At 40.8% G+C, this 12,754-nt stretch overlaps 1 pseudogene; it reads right to left on the bottom strand.

Annotated features, from left to right (window-relative positions):
• LOC143399675 (uncharacterized) overlaps positions 1 to 12,754 on the bottom strand; it is an 83,571-nt pseudogene that overhangs the window by 648 nt on the left and 70,169 nt on the right.

Below are 12,754 nucleotides of genomic sequence, written 5' to 3'. Positions count from 1 at the left end.
AGCAAGGAGATGCTGTTATTTGCACACTAAATTGCCTAGGACTTGATGCTTCTCTTAAACTCTTCCAAGTATGATACAGTCTCAACTCTCTAAGAACTTTAAGGCATGTGAACCTTTGGCTGAGAGAGAAATGAGGTGATTCCTTTAAAAACCTGATTAAAACTAGATCTTATTCCAAAAAATATATGCAGTTCCAGGAAATTCAGCCCATTCATAGGTTCAGGGAAGCCAAGGAACCCAGATTGAGGCCCTTGGGATTAGTAGATCTAGCTCTCTAGAGGCCACTACAGCAACCTTGCAATTAGCATCTCCATTTAAAATCTGCCTGGGAATAGATGAATTCTAGATAGGGAAGAGGGGTGGAAGGGAAAGGTAGGGGGCAGAGGATTGCAAGGATGGTGGAATGTGATGGACATCATTATCCAAAGTATATGTATGAAGACACAAATTGGGTGCCAACATACTTTATATACAAACAGAGATATGAAAAATTGTGGTATATATGTGTAATAAGAATTACAATGCAAAAAAAAGTACATGTATAAAGACATGAATTGGCGCGAACATACTTTATATACAAAGATATGAAAAATTGTGCTTTATATGTGCAATAAGAATTGTAATGCATTCTGCTGCCGTGTATTTAAAAAAATAAAATCAATTAAAAATAAATAAATAAAATCTGCCTGGGACTAAAGACAGGGAAAAGGTGGGGAAGAGAGAGTGTAGAGCAGCAGCTATTAAGAATAGCACTTGTCCCAGGAAGAACAAACCTGCATGTAGGTGAGTTCGCCACACATTTCAGGAGAGCTATAGGGCCTTGGAAGCTGACCTTTAATTCAACAAGGGCCCTCCTCTCCTGGCCTACAATACTGCTTGTGTGTGTGTGCGCGCACACACAAACACACACCTGGCAAAAATGTTATATGGAAGTGTACAATGAATAATAATAATAATAATAATAAATAAGTAAATTAATTTTAAAAATGCTCCATAAGAGCTCAATGAACAAGGCAGGAAGCCTATAAAACATTCTTTCATACAAGGGATTTCAAAGTGTGGTCTGAGAACACCTGGGGCTCCTGAGACTGGCTATTTTATAAGACACTTTCACACATGTAATGGAATTTTCCAGAGACTATATGATGGGTGATGATGCCATTGTTTTGAAGGCTAATTAGTGGAATGTGTGCTTCTGTATTCCTGTGGTTTAAAATCTTAAATTTAACTTCTAATGCATGAATCAATATAACCCACAGAATTCAATATATACGAATCAATATAACCCACATAAATGAAAGCAGTTGGGAATATTCAGTAACTTTGAGGGGTCTTGAGACCTCTCCACCAAAAAAGGTTTGCAACCCACTGCTTTATAAAAAATAATGCATTATAGTTCATTTGTGGGGGTGGGGATGTGGTAAAGGGGCTGGGGGTGCAGCTTGGTGGTGGAGTACATAGATAGCATGTACAGGGCCCTGAGTTCAATCCCCAGCACAAAAATAAAAAGGGAGGTTAGCAGACATTTCACTTGACATTTCAGTTCTAACAGAAAACAACAGTCCTGAATCTGGGGCATTTTTCCTCAATAAGAGTTTATTTACCAAAATGTACCAAGAATTCCTCTTATAAATGAATTCAACCTAAGAGACAAACTTCCTGCCCTCATTGAAATGGACAAATATAAAAATGGAAAGGGGCTAGGGAAGGCTGTGTATTCCTGGTAGAGAGGGAATGGTAACAAGAGAAACTTGGAGCCTCTAGGAACTTTTCTGTAAGATCACATGCAGGTAAAACTGGATCTTCACACCTCCATCAGTAATTCAAATACAGACAAACAGATAAAATGCTGCACAAGAAAGCTCAGGATCACCTAGCATAACCCAAAAGTACTCTGGGCACCAGAGGCCTGAGACAGGTAGATTAAAAGAACTCCAAACATTACTAGCAGTGGTCAGAGATCCAGGATGGGAATTCTCTAGATGAAGCTAAAGGGGCTGCTGCACACTGCCACAGCCTACCTGGTATGGGGTACCAGGGACCTTGCCCCAGGGCTTGTCAAGTTCTTATGTCTGGTCTGGACACTAACTTGTTAAAATCATTAGTATGTGAAAATCCATTCAGCTGTACTCTTACAATCTACACACTTTTTGGGGGGTGGTGGGCAGGGGGTAAGTAAATTTCAACAAAATAGAGAAAAGATTAGTGAAGAAAGATATTGAATCTGTGAACTAGCTTCAGAAGTCATCCCTAAGATAAAAAGGCATACTAATGAAAGTTCCAGAAGAACCCAGAAAAGTCTAAAATCAAGAGGAACAAAGCATAAGACACACTAATATATCAGTGATTTTCTAGAGTTGAAAACTTTAAATCAAGAGGTTCTACACCAAGATCCAGTTAACCTTCATGAAAAGAAATAGACTTATAGACATAATCTAGAGAAAATTTAAATTCAAAAGATACAGATAAAAATCTAATAAATGTGAAGAATGGAGATTTAAAAAAAAAATCCTTATATCTCTATGTACCATGCCAGTGGCTGGTAGAATAAGTTCCTCAGATGTTTAAGTGAAAGACAGTCACGTAAGAGTTCTATGCCCACTTAGGCTACTGTTATACATAAAGACTACAATAGCAAGACATTATGAAATAAATAGAAATGACATGACCCTGACACTCCTGAGTTCCAGGCAGGCTGACCACATCTCATGGGCTCTCATTACCAAATAGATCAACAGAAAGAACCCCCAAGTAAGGAAGACATGAAAAGGAAAACTGGCACTGAAATTAATACTTAAAATTAATGTCTAAGTAATTTATAATCAATTTATAATTAATGCACATGATTCATGTGATTCACAAACCTAAAGCAAACAGCTCAAAAGGAAAATAAGCAAAGGATATGAAAATGTCCTGCCCTCACCAAGAAATAATGCCCCCGCAGGCCCCCAAACATTTTTAAAAACCTTAATAGTGATTAAAAAAAAAAAAAAACTCTATCAAACTAACAAAGATACAAGCCAGGTGGTGGCAAAATTTCAGCTACTTAGGAGGCTGAGGTAGGAGGATCACGAGTCAACCCTGCCTCAAAAAGAAAAAAAAAAATTATACACACACACACACACACACCCCACACACATACATATATGTATATATGTATACACACACGTAACAATGCTTAATTTGGCATCTGTTTTAGGAAACTCATGGTCTAATGAATTATTGTAGTAGGATGGGGAATAAATTCAGTGGGATAGCCTGGAAAAATGCATGTGGCTCTTTGGCCAAGTGTGGGTCAAAGAAATTTATCGCAGTGGAATGCTACAAAAAATGAACAACAACAGAAGATAGTCATTAATTATGATGCAGCCAGAGAGAAGTCAACTTTCTGAGGAAAGGGAGTTTCAGAGCAGGTATGAATTTAACAACATGGAAAGATATCCTGGGCAGAGAGACAGTAGATCATGAACAGGAACCTCAAAAGGTTTTAAAATGCATTAACGGGGCTTGGGTTATGGCTCAGTGGTATAGCGCTCACCTAGCATGTGTGAGGCACTGGGTTCAATCTTCAGCACCACACAAAAATAAATAAACAAAATAAATTTGTTGTGTCCATCTACAACTAAAAATACATATTAAAAATGCATTAACAAATTAACTTTCACTCATACCTTCTTAAACCTGTACTTAGACGTTTTATATGATCCTTACACAGAAATATGAAATACTTTCTTCTTTTGCAAAATGCAATTGCTCTACTGAAAGCTGTTTTTGTTTAAATTGGCCTGATTTTTTTAAAAAACAAAGGTTTTACAACTTTATGTAGATTTCTTAACAAGGACTTGCCAACTATACATTATATAACTTCCTCTTTCATCACATACAAGATGAGGGTGATCATCTAAATCCCCACAGCTAACCCTAAACCACTGTTTCTCCTCCTAGTATCTATGTTTTGACCTATAGCTGTCATATACTTAACCTAGAAACACATGCAATCAAATGAACATTGCAAGTTAGTATCAGCACTTTCTTAAAAAACGAAGTTTGGGAGACACCATCAAAGTGATGCCTCAAAAGGGAACATAAGCAACAGTTCTGAAGTCCCCAGAACACTTTTCAGCAATTGGCAAAGCTATTCAAAAGCTCAGGAGGCCCCTCTTGAAGTGAAAAGACCAAAATCTTTTGCCAACTAAAATCAAGTAGGGAATAACCTACATTTCTATCGATAGAAGAATAGTTATAAATTATGGCATGTCCAAACTTCTGAATTCTATAAAATAAGGTATCAATGTAAGGCATGATTACTTTCATGCCTGGCACATACTAAATTCTCAAAATGAGCATTATCATCAACATTACAATTTGCAGATTCTCAAGAATCAAGCGCCTTTCTTGGCTCTACATAACATTCATATGCCAGCACTTCCAAACCTTTCTCTACATAATCCTATTCATGTGGCATTTACTCTGTGGAGTCTGCTTGGGAATAGTCTCTCCACCCTAGATTCAACCTTCATTCTCTGTCCACACATCACCCCTTACCCAGGGCTCATCTCCTGCACAAAACTATAAATTCTCTGAAAGGATGGACTGGTCCTGGTGCATATTAGGTACTAAGTAAATGTTTGCAGAACAAATAATAAGCAATGGAATAAGGTTTGGCTGAAACGACTACAAAGATCCTCTGAAGCTAAGAAGCTGTGGGTCTATGATCCACACAGGAACCAAAGGGTCTGAACTAATTACACAGGGCTAACCTTGAGGACTAATAACAATCAATGGGGAACCCCTGAAACATTCCAGACATGTTCCATACATGTGGGCTGCACCCCATAGGCTCTCTACGATGGCGTCAGTTTGACCTCACCTCATTGTTTTCTCAATGCAGACCAATACACATCAAATGTGACTTAGGGGCCAAACATAGCAAATGACCCACATGCAAAAATTCAGGATCAGGAAGTCTTATTCACAGGCCCTTCCAGTTTCTAGCTTGGAGAAAGTCACAGCATATGCCCTCTGGGGAGACCCAAAAATTGTGGGGAAGTGGTAACAACCCTCCCCTAATGTGGCAGTCGGCTGAGTAGTACTCTGAAAGACTCTAGTGATTCAAAATTCCCACAACTGTGCATCAGCATTTGCACTCAGATCACATTTCTGCTGAGAGCTTGAGATCTCTCAGAGTTCAAAGATCAAAAATAAGCAAACACAGCCAAGTATTGAATCAGACACAGAAGAAAAAGTGGCAATGGGCTGCACAGTACACAGGTCCCAACAATCCCCAGGCATCATTTGTGGAGAAGAGAGTGGGGTTTGGGCTTCCTGGCTGGTGAGACACTGGGCGAGTTCCTGCAGGTCTGGAGCTTTGGTTTCCTTCATACAGTAACAATTCCCACACCTCTGAGAATGTTAAACAGATTACTGACACAGACGAAAATAAAGCACCCAGCAAGGTGCTGTGCACACAGCAAACTCTCAGATATTAATCACCTTTCTCAAAAGTATTCATCTAAGTGACCCTTGATTGTTTCCAAAATTGCACAATTTCAAACACCAGTATACAGCACTGCACTTCTATAAATTCATCGTGCTACCAACTTTTATTGATGACTCAGTATGTGCTACCCACTGTGGCAAGTGCTTTGGAAGCTCTAACATGTACAATCCGTCACTACATCTTTTCTTAGCTAAATACTGTTACCAGTCCCACTTAACTGTTGAAGAAAAGAATGCTTGGAGAGGTTTAGTAACTTTCTAAAGGTCACAAAGCCAGCAAAGGGAGAACCCAGGTCTGAACTAGAACAAGTGATGGGAATCCAGTGGGAAAATGATTTGTGGTCCTTTGTTACCACAGGCTCCATGCATCTTCTCTTTCCCTCAGTGATTGTACACAGGCACTTCTGAGGTTTACATGGAGCTCAGGAGCAAATCAACCAGCACTCTGGTCACTCTCTGGCTCCAGCAAAACCCTGGCATACCAAGCCAAAGGCTTCTTTCAGGCAGAGGAAACAAATGGGCCTCAAGAAACAAAACAGGGCTTAAGAAGAGTGAGTGGAGGGCCTGGAGATGAAAGCGCCTCTGTCTGGTTTCCTCAGTGCTGCCTGGGGAGACGCAGGGAGGCAGGATTCCTCCTAGCAGAGGAGTGAGAAATTTTGCAACCTGGTCAATTTCTCAGCAAAAGAGGTGCCACTGGGGGGGAAAAAAAAGAAGAAGAAAAACACATACAGAGGTAGTTCTGCAGCGGAGCTGAGGAGAATGCCCCTGCCTGGTGCCAGGGGGTGGCTGGCCCAAGTCCCCAGCCTGAACTTCATGGTCAGTGACTTCAACCCCCAGAGTATCTTAGCACTCGATGGACTACTTCAGTTTGTTCCAGCTTGTTGCTGAACTCAACTCTGCTGATAGAGTGCACATGCGTGAGCCCCTAAGATTTTTCTCCTCTTTCCAGCCTGTGAGTTCGGTGGCTCAGAACCTGAACTAAGAAGAGCTGTGTGACACTGAGGAGGCAGTGTCACTTCTCTGGGCCTCAGAACCTCCCCCATCTGGACTAGGGAGTGAGGGAGTGAGGGATTGAGCCTTGTCCAGCAGGCTGGGTATGGTGCTGAAGGAAACCAGTCATCTGGAATCAGAGGGCCACTCCAGGACCTGCCTCTCACTTGAGGTCAACTGGCACCTAAGGCGTGACCAGCACTAGGCCAAGACAATTCTTTTTCATGCCATCTTACAGCTGCTTCTCTGAGCAAGCTGCCACCTGCTTAGAAGGTGATGAGACCAACATGTGCTATTTTAAGGTGCAGACAACCCCAGCACTCCTGGAATTGTAAAATGAGCCAGCTACAGGTCTGGCACGGTGCTTGGTAGTTTATATGTGACCTTGTTCAAGGCTCATAACCTATAAAGTATCATTAGCATCCACTTTTTACAGGACAAGAAAAAAGCTCCGAGTGACTGAATAACTTGCCAAGGATTTGAGCCTTGCTTTGAGTGCCTCCAAAGACACTGCTCACTGTGTTATGGTTGGGAGTGATAACTCTGCTTTGCTTAAAGAACTTTCCACTTGGGCTGGGGTTGTGGCTCAGTGGTAGAGCACTTGCCTTGAATGTGTGGGGCACTGAGTTTAATCCTCAGCACCACATAAATAAATAAATAAATAAACAAACAAACAAATAAATAAATAAATAAATAAATAAAAGTATTGTATCCGTCTAAAACTAAAAATTAAAAAAAAAAAAAATACTCCCCACTCAGTGGAGAATCAGATGGCTCTATGTGATCCCTGACCACTGACCACTCTCCTCCCTCTGTCCTCTAAATACATTCCTCCTGCCATGAAAGGGGCAAAGGAGTTCAGCAAAAACCCCAAGAGATCACAGAAGCTCAAGGCAGAAATACAGGCACCCCAGATTTGGGGTCTGACCTGCAGGGACATCATAGGTGATGGACAGCTGGTGGGCAGCCAAGTGGGAACCATCTCCTCCTCTACTTCTCCCTCTTAACACTCTCCTAGCTCATATGACCTTCCTGGCACTCCCATCAGCCCAGGCCAGCTCCTTAAATAGCTGGACAAGTGGCTAAGTGGTGGGACCTGTCACGTAAAAGCTGAACAATTGGGCAATGAGCAGATGAGCTGCAGCTCTACAGCCATGGTGCCAGGCTGGGGAAGCCGGGCCGCTGAGAAGCATTAGGCCCTGTAGGGCACACACAGCTCTACGCACACCACCCAGCTCTCTATGGGCTTTCACAAGTGAAATGTCATCTTTCCTGCTCATAAAACAATTCTAAGTTAGAACTTGGAAGCACTATTCTCATTTCAGGAGGCAGGGGTCAGGGAAAGATTTGGGGAAATGGTAATTGACCTGCTCAGTTTTACTCAAATAATGGCAGAAGCACTTCTATTACTCAAGAATGTCAACCAGGGATCCAAGATGGTGGGCCAGAGGGAGGCAGCATTCTGTGTCACTCTGTGACCTGGGTCTCAACTATGGGAATACTGCTTTGCTGAGAGCGTTAGAGGACCCCTCCACAGCTGATCCTGTGCAGGAATCACAGCCACCATGCTGCGCAGGGCCCCAGCCAAAGCGTTACAAAAGGACTCTCAACTCCCAACTACTCGTCCATGCAGGTCTCATGGGTGCCTTAGCAGGACCACCGACGCAGAATTCCCAGATGGCAGCCCCATCTACCAACTTAGGGCTCCCCCGGTAACCTCCACCTTGGGATTCGGCAGCTACTGCCACAGTCCCCTAATCGTGGTAGCTTGCCTGCACCTGGGGGCATCACAGGCTCTGAAGACAGCTGACAGCGGACAGTCGCAACACTGCCACAGAGCTCATCTCTGAACGCATGGCACAACACCATCACCCGGCTGCCCCCACCCAACCTGACACCCCATTGCTAAAAGCAGATGCCTCCACCATGCGTCACCTCCATCACCATCTTTAGTCAAGGCAACTACCAGTTTGAAACACTGGATAGCCAGGTACCCACAGTTTTCTAATTCCCCCTAATCCCCAACAGCCGCTAATTCGGCATAGTGACTGCCCAATTCAAAACAGCCCTCTGCGACAGGTGTGCAGCCATCAGAATGCAACACATAAGACCCGGGAGAGAAAAGTTCCTGATTAGGAAGTAGAAAGGGTGAGGGTGAGGGAATTTAGAGACTCTAATTTAGAGGCTAGGAATTGTGAGGTCTACAGGTGAGATGAGGAGATAAGACCTGGTGCCCACATCACAGTAGCAGGCCGCAAAGGAGATCCTTGAGGTGCAGTCTCCCAACAGGACCAGCAGGTGCCATATCTCACTTCCAGGTGCCCTGAACCCAAGACCAATGCTCACAACCTGGTAACCCCCACTATCCTGAGGACTGAGATACCAGCTAAGAACAGACAACCCCACCTACTGGATGAGAAGGGAGGCAGGAAAGATACTGATCTCCAAACAAAATAATCCTTGATTCTTCCTTCATGGTATTTTTTTCTTTCCTCTCCCTTTTATTCTCCTGCCCTCACATCCCCAACATATGTGAAACCAAGTACTTTGCATGAATTTGGATATTGAGGACTGAGATGACTGAATAGTATATTACAGTTATGTTATATGTTATTTTTCTTTTTTTCTCTCCAATTTTTACTATTTTAATGTTTTTTATTTTTCTTAATATACCTGTGGTTTGTTTTAGGTACTCTACTGTCTTCCCTCTTACTTGTCTACCCAAAATTACTACCTCTCTATTCTCCTGCTACTAATCTTCTTTAGATTTCTCTTTCACACTCCTAAGATATAAAAACTCTATATCCTCACCTCCTACCTCCTCAGCATATCATCCTACTCCTCACCCCAGTTCTTTGTCCACCATCAAAAACTGTAAACCCTTTTACAAACCTACTGATTATATTGGAGATAATAATTGAATTCGCTATTTCTGTACATTGTGACCAAACTGTAAACATCTTAATAACAACTGTTTGTTTTTAGGTGGTATTTTGTTTGTTTATATTGGGATCTGTTAACATTTTCTTTCTCCTCAAAGGGGAGGTATTGGATCCTTACAGGGGCACTATAAGCCTATAGGGTAAAAACAGTAACGCCTCGGATCCACAGAGCTAGAAGGAAAGATACATGAAAAGACAAGGGAAGAAAGTGCCCAAATAAATCAAGATACCACATTATTAGAATCCATGGCCAGCACAGCAGATGAAATGACAGAGAAGGAGTTCAAGATGTACATAATTAAAATGTTCTGTGAATTCAAAGGATGATATAAGAGAGCAAATACAGGCAGCAAAAGATCATTTCGACAAAGAGCTACATAAGCAAATACAGGAAGCAAAAGATTACTTCAATACTTCAATTACTTCAATAGGGAGCTAGAGGTTCTAAAGAAAAACCAAACAGAAATTCTTGAAATTAAAGAAACAATAAACCAAATTAAAAGCTCAATTGAAGGCATCACCAACAGATTAGACCACTTGGAAGACAGAACCTCAGACAATGAAGATAAAATATATAATCTTGAAAAGAATGGGTGGACAATACAGTGAAAATGGTAAGAAATCATGATCAGAATATTCATGAAATAAGGGATAGAATAAAAAGACCAAATTTAAGAGTTATTGGGATAGAGGAAGGCACAGAGTTCTAAACCAAAGGAATGAACAATCTATTCAATGAAATAACACCAGAAAATTTCCAAACATGAAGAACAAATTGGCAAACCAAATTCAAGAGGCCTACAGGACACCAAATGTACAAAATCACAACAGATCCACACTAAGGCACACTATAATAAAAATGCCTAGCATATAGAATAAGAAGAGAATTTTAAAAGCCACAAAAGAAAGGAATCGGATTATATATAAGGGGAAACAATTAGGTTACAATTAGGAAACAATTAGATTTTTCAACCCTGACTCTGAAAGCTAGAAAATCCTGGAACAACATATAGCAAGCTCTGAAAGAAAATGGATGCCAACCAAGAATTTTGTATCCAGAAAAATTAAGCTGTAGATTTAATGATGATATAAAAACCTTCCATGTAAACAAAAGTTAAAAGAATTTATAACTAGAAATGTGCACTACAGAACATCCTTGGCAAAATATTCTATGAACAGGAAATTAAAAACAACAATGAAAATCAGCAGAGGGAGGTATTACACTAAAGGAAAAACGAATCAAAGGAGAAACCAAGTCAAGTTAAATAACAAAAATAGCTGGGAATACGAATCATGTCTCAGTAATAACCCTGAATGTTACTGGCCTAAACTCGCCAATCAAAAGACATAGTCTAGCTGATTGTATCAAATAAAAGACCCAACAATATGCTGCCTCCAAGAGACTCATCTCATAGGAAAAGACATACACAGACTGAAGGTGAAAGGTTGGGAAAAATCATACCACTCACATGGACTATGGAAGCAAGCAGGGGTTTACATCATCATATCAAATAAAGTAGACTTTAAGCTAAAGTTAATCAAAAGGGACTAAGAAGGACATTTCGTACTGCTCAAGGGAACCATACACCAACAAGACATAACAATTTTAAATTTATATGCCCCAAACAATGGAGCATCTATGTTCATCAAACAAACTCTTCTCAAGTTCAAGAGTCAAACTGACCACAACACAATAATTCTGACTTTAAAACACCTCTTTCACCACTGGATAGATCTTCCAAACAAAAGCTGAACAAAGAAACTATAGAACTCAATAATACAATCAATAACTTAGACTTAACTGACATATATAGAATATTTCATCCTTCAACAAGTGAATACACTTTCTTCACAGCAGCACATGGATCCTTCTCTAAAATAGACAATATATTATGCCACAAAGCAACTCTTAACAAATACAAAAAAGTAGAGATACTACTCTGTATTCTATCAGATCACAATGGAATGAAATTAGAAATCAACGATAAAATAAAAAATAAAAACTACTCTAACACCTGGAGACTAAATAATATGCTACTGAATCAACAATGGGTTGCAAAAGACATCAAGGAGGAGATTAAAAAATTCTTAGAGGGAAATGAGAACAGCGATACAACATATCGAAATCCTTGGGACACTATGAAGGCAGTACTAAGAGAAAAGTACATTGCACAGAGTTCATTCCTTAAAAAAAGAAAACCCACATTACAGTTATCTTATATTAGACAAAGGTGCCAAAAACATACATTGGAGAAAAGATAGCCTCTTCAATAAATGGTGCTGGGAAACTAGAAATCCTTATGCAATAAAATGAAATTAAACTCCTATCTCTCACCATGCATAAAACTCAACTCAAAGTGGATCAAAGACCTAGAAATTAAATCCGAGATACTGTGCCTATTAGAAGAAAAAGTAGCCCCAAATCTCCATCTTGTCGGATTAGGCCCCAACTTGATGGGATGTTGTGAAGGGAAGGAGCATCTCAGGAGGGGACTGTGTGACCACCCATAGAACAAGAAAGATTTGGAGGAACCCATATCAGCAACTACAACCAGGAAGTCGAATCAGTAGCAGGTTAACCAAAGCACAGGAAAGGAGGTGCCAAATGGTCTCAAGGCCAACTCCCAACTTCTTGTGCACTCCAGAGAGTGTCTGAGGACCCCCGAAAGAAAAGACCAAGATAGCTAAAGACTAGAGGCAACCACCATTACAGATTCTGCCAGTATGGCTTCCGGGCATCCTTGCATGTGGGTGGCAGTTGTAGGTAGTGCCTGTCACACATACAGAATCTGCCATGGGTACTGTATGTGCCTTTCATGTGCATCTGTCCTCTCTTGCTCTTGCTTTCCTGGGATTTTTTTTTTTCTTTTTTCCTCAGTAAAGGTTGGGAGATTTATTGGTTCCAATTGTTTAAGAAAATTTCTGTCGCATCATTAACTGACTACTAAGCTAACCGAGCACACATCTCAGTGGTCACACATAACAAAAATGCAGACTTTGGCTGCAGATGTAGTTCAATGGTAGAGCCCTTGCCTAGTATGTAGAGGCCCTGGGTTAGAAAAAAAAGAAAGAAAGAAAAAGAAAACAATGGCCCTGGATATAGCTCAATGGAATAGTGTTTGCCTAGTATGCACTCAGGCCCTGGGTTTTTGTTTTGTTTTGTTTTTTCCTCCATATTTTTTGGTGCATTATAGTTGTATGTACTGGTGGGATCTGTTGTTACATGCACAAAATAGAACAATTCAGTTTGGCCAATATCACTCCCCACCACTTTTCCACTCCTTCCCTTCCTACTGCCCCCTTTCCTCTACTGTCCTCCTTTT

Source organism: Callospermophilus lateralis, chromosome 1, assembly GCF_048772815.1.
Source record: "Callospermophilus lateralis isolate mCalLat2 chromosome 1, mCalLat2.hap1, whole genome shotgun sequence".
NCBI classification, from domain to species: Eukaryota; Metazoa; Chordata; class Mammalia; order Rodentia; family Sciuridae; genus Callospermophilus; species Callospermophilus lateralis.
The sequence above is the reverse complement of the archived record's forward strand: the minus strand, read 5'-3'. Positions and strand labels throughout refer to the sequence as shown.